Source organism: Chinchilla lanigera, unplaced genomic scaffold (genome assembly GCF_000276665.1).
Source record: "Chinchilla lanigera isolate Chin_1 unplaced genomic scaffold, ChiLan1.0 scaffold00201, whole genome shotgun sequence".
NCBI lineage: Eukaryota > Metazoa > Chordata > Mammalia > Rodentia > Chinchillidae > Chinchilla > Chinchilla lanigera.
In genome coordinates this window covers 145,806-149,801 of record NW_004955602.1, presented here as the reverse complement: position 1 = coordinate 149,801, position 3,996 = coordinate 145,806, and the positions used below count along the sequence as shown (strand labels likewise).

Sequence of the window (3,996 nt, the reverse complement as noted above, 5' to 3'; positions counted from 1 at the left end):
GTAATGTGAGATCACTGATTAGTACATTGATAAGTTCATAGCTGACTGTATAGTTTTTAGGTAGCACCTGGCTAGAAGAGGTAGATCATTGGGTGTCTGACCTGAAAGGGTATATCCTTGTCCCTGACTCCTCTCTTCCATTTCTGCTGCCAGGCTGCCATCTTCTGCTATACTTTTTGGGCATGATGTTTCTGTATTGGAGCCAGCTAACGTTGGATTGAACCCTCTGAAACCATAAGATAAAACTTTTCTCCTTTGAGTAGTATATCAGATATTTTGCCCCCAAAACTGAACAGATGACTAATATACCTAGCTACTCAATAAGCTAAGGCTGGAAGATCAGTTGAGCCTACGAGTTTAAGGCCATGCAGAACAACATAATGAGACACCACTGCTGGGACATAATACCAAACACCCACAATTTAAGGGAGGAGAGTTTTACTTTGGCTCACATTTTAGAAGTTTCAGTTCATATCTGGCAGGTTTAAAAGAAAGGGCATAGTGGGTATGCCTGGGCAGACAAAAGCTGCCCTTATTAAGGCAGCCAGGGAGCAGAGAGAATTGAGATGCTGAGAAGTGAAATAAACCCTTGCAGGTGATGCCCACAGTGATCCATCTCTTCCATCCAGAACCCACTTTCCAGCAGCACACTCAGCTGCTGAACTCACTCTGGATGATTCCACTAATGATTAAAACACCTCATGATCCAATCACCTTCCATTAGCTTTGTCTGTGAGTCAATGAGAATGTTGGGAGTCATTCTTTTTTTTCTATTTCTGAGGATTTATTGTACCAATATTTGGATAGTGACATTTGTACAGTTCTCATTAGATGGATATTCTTGATCTAAACCATAACATATGGCATGTAACAATTTGATACTTGTATCTTCAAATCTTTTCTTACACAAGTTCTTTCTACCACGATTGCTGTAGCACCCCAAGTTTCAAGTCACCAAACCAATCAAAGGCCATATTGTCCCCTCTTGTGCCTGTATTTCTTATATTTATATTTTTGTGCATGCATGTCATTTGTATAACTTTAGCTTGATTACAGGCTTTAGTTCAGTGTTAGTCCCAACCACTCAAAACGATGAATTGAACTTTCTCTTTCATATCTTTTATGAATCTTTGTTTCTTCTGCCTTTGATATTTACTTCAGAGGTTTGGCTTTCTAAGGTTGGGTATAGAAAAAATTACCAAGAATGGAGTAAAGGAAATAAATGAAAATAACTACTATAAAAGTTGTTACTGCAAAGTTATTGCTAGGGACTCCATGTTTTCCCCACCCCGAAATTCTTATTGTGAAGTCCTAATCCCCAATATGATGGTGTGGTACATGAGAGATAATTAGCTTATATAATATAATGAGGGTAGCGGCCCCAGGATAGGATTAGAGCCCTTATAAGAAGGATAGAAGTGTAAATAATAGGGGGAACTGATGAAAGCATAATATATTTTACACAATGAAATTGTCCCTGAAAATATGAACCTCTCAGGAAGGTGAGATGAGGTGGTGATGGGGGAGGGGTAAAACTGATCAAAGTATGTTATGTGTATGTACGATTCTGCCAAAATGAAACACATTAATCTATATAACCAATAAAGAAGAGTGAAAAGAGATGAAGAGACCAGACCTGTCCTTCTCTGCCACGTACATGAAACAACGGGAAGTAACCTTCAAACCAATACTAGTGTCCTCACCAGCCACTGGACTCTCCAATCACCAGAACAATGAAAATAAATATTTGTTATTTAAGCCATCAAGTGTATAATACTTTTAGTTTTTTACAGTGGTGGGGATTGAACCAAAAGCCTCATACATGCTAGGCAAGTGCTGGTCTCCACTGAGCTACACCCCTAGCTCTTTCTATTGCATTTTGACATAGTAGCCTCAGAAGATGATAATGAAACAGAACTTTCCTTTTCCCCTTACAGATATCACTTCTCTCTTTCTATGGAATCTTGCAAAGATGGTCATGACTGATTCTTGCAAACTATAACACTCCCCAAAGTGTTTGTAGCATGATAATAGAATCATTGTAGATCAAGGAACAATTCCTCGGCAGACCCATGCTAATGCATGGAGAAAAATACAACTGCATTTTTGCTTGGAGGGAGGTTGCCAACACTGTTCAAAGGATAGGCAGTAGTTTCCTGGTCATTATTCCTAGCTTCAGAGCAGGCATAGATCTTAGAAAATATGCTAAATCTGCACAGTAAGCTTCTTCCTAGCACTTTTCAAACCATTATAATAGAACATGTGTTTAAATCAAAACAGAAAAATATGCATATTTGACCCATCATCTTCTCGGAAAGCAGACCACCAGTACCTTAAATTGGCATTTCATAGTTATCCTGGTTTCTATTGTTTTAAAACACTTATGAATAATTACAACATCATGTTATTAAGCAACTCAAGTTGTCCTGAGTTCATGAGTTGGACCTATTACGTGCAAAACAGCAAGTTAACAATAGTTTCATTATCTGGAGGAACAAAACCAAGATATATTATCAGATAATGTACCTCCAGCTCCATGTACATTCCTCTGCACAGCAGCTCACGAACGTGCTGTCTCTCTGGTGTGTGTGCCTTTATTTGACAGCACTATGGTTTGAATGTTTTTGTGCCCTCCAAATTTCATACTGGAAGTCCCCAAAGCAACAGTATTAAGTGGTGGGGACGATGTTTTAGGTCATGAGGGCTCTGTCAAGAATGGATTATTATGTGAAAAGGGCTTACATGGCTGTGTTCTCTTCTGCTTTTCTGTCATGGGATCATAAAGTATTTCTCTTCCCTTGCCATTCTGACTTCTGAACTGTGAGGGTGGAACAAGAAGGTCCTGGCCAGACACCACTGCCTTGAGTTTGAGCTTCCAGCCTCTGGAACAGTAAAAGAATAAATTTCTGTTCATTTGAAATGACCTACTCTGTAGGATGCTGTTAGAATAGCATAAAATGAACTAAGAAAAGGCAAATGCTATACCCGTTCAAATACAGAGAAGAAAGTAGTAAAAACATGGGTATGACTCACTCCTTTATCCAGTGCTCTGGAAAATCTCCTAAGCTTAGAAATCAAGCAATGAATTAGTTGTGCAAATTTAAGCTCACACCACAACAGTGTCCTATGAGCCCACCTGTGTATCATTTGATACAGGATTTTAAAATTTTTCACATAACTGGTGAGAGAATAAAGGCTTTTTACAGTACTATAATTTTTTTTCTTTTTTCGGTACCGGGAATTGAACTCATGACCTTGTGCTTGCCAGGCAGGCACTGTGCCACTGAGCTAAATCCCCAGCCCCTACAGTACTATAAATTTGAGATTAAACTAGAGCTAAGCCATAAGGAGTGTTTTTCTTCCAGCCCCTTATGCAAGTTTATGACCAGTTCCTCTGTCCTGTACGTTACTGACCTATTTCTGAACAATCTAATTTCTACAATTACCCCACTACACACATAATCAAGAAACTCTAAATGCTTTTTGAAAGCACCTACATAGTCCTCCTGGTTCACTCAGTAATGGATTAGACAAAACTTTGACAGCTATTCAGTGAAAATCTATGCAATATTTATAGTTTATAACAATTTTCGAGTTGTGCATTTAAATGATCTTTGGAAAATGAGGAATCCTCTTCCAAGAAGCCGCCTAGATCATTTGCACATTGCCTTCCCCCAACATTCAAAAACTCCAAAGTTCTACTTGCTAAGATGTTTACAACGATGTTAATCAGTTTAGAAGACTCATCATCTAAGAATGAATGGTCACCACTGTGGTCTCTATTATCAAAATACCAAAAGACTCTTAGATGTCAACATGACACACAGAGTAGTGGGACATATATAATTTGAATAGGAAGTGGAGCCCGTCTGAGGCCCAGGGAGGAAGAGGCAGCAGATGAATTAAGACTCTCTTTTGTTTTTAAATAGTGTCCGACATTTATTGAAAGTAAGGAAAAGACTCCTGTACAGGTCGTGAGTGTAGAAGAGCTGGAAC

The 3,996-nt window shown here is 38.8% G+C and overlaps 1 protein-coding gene across 1 annotated transcript in view; it reads right to left on the bottom strand.

Moving 5' to 3' along the window:
* Positions 1-3,913: 3,913 nt before the first annotated feature.
* LOC102003605 (protein FAM127A) overlaps positions 3,914-3,996 on the bottom strand; it is a gene marked incomplete in the record, with an annotated part of 1,290 nt that continues 1,207 nt past the window's right edge. The window contains 1 exon segment of the mRNA XM_005414828.2: positions 3,914-3,996.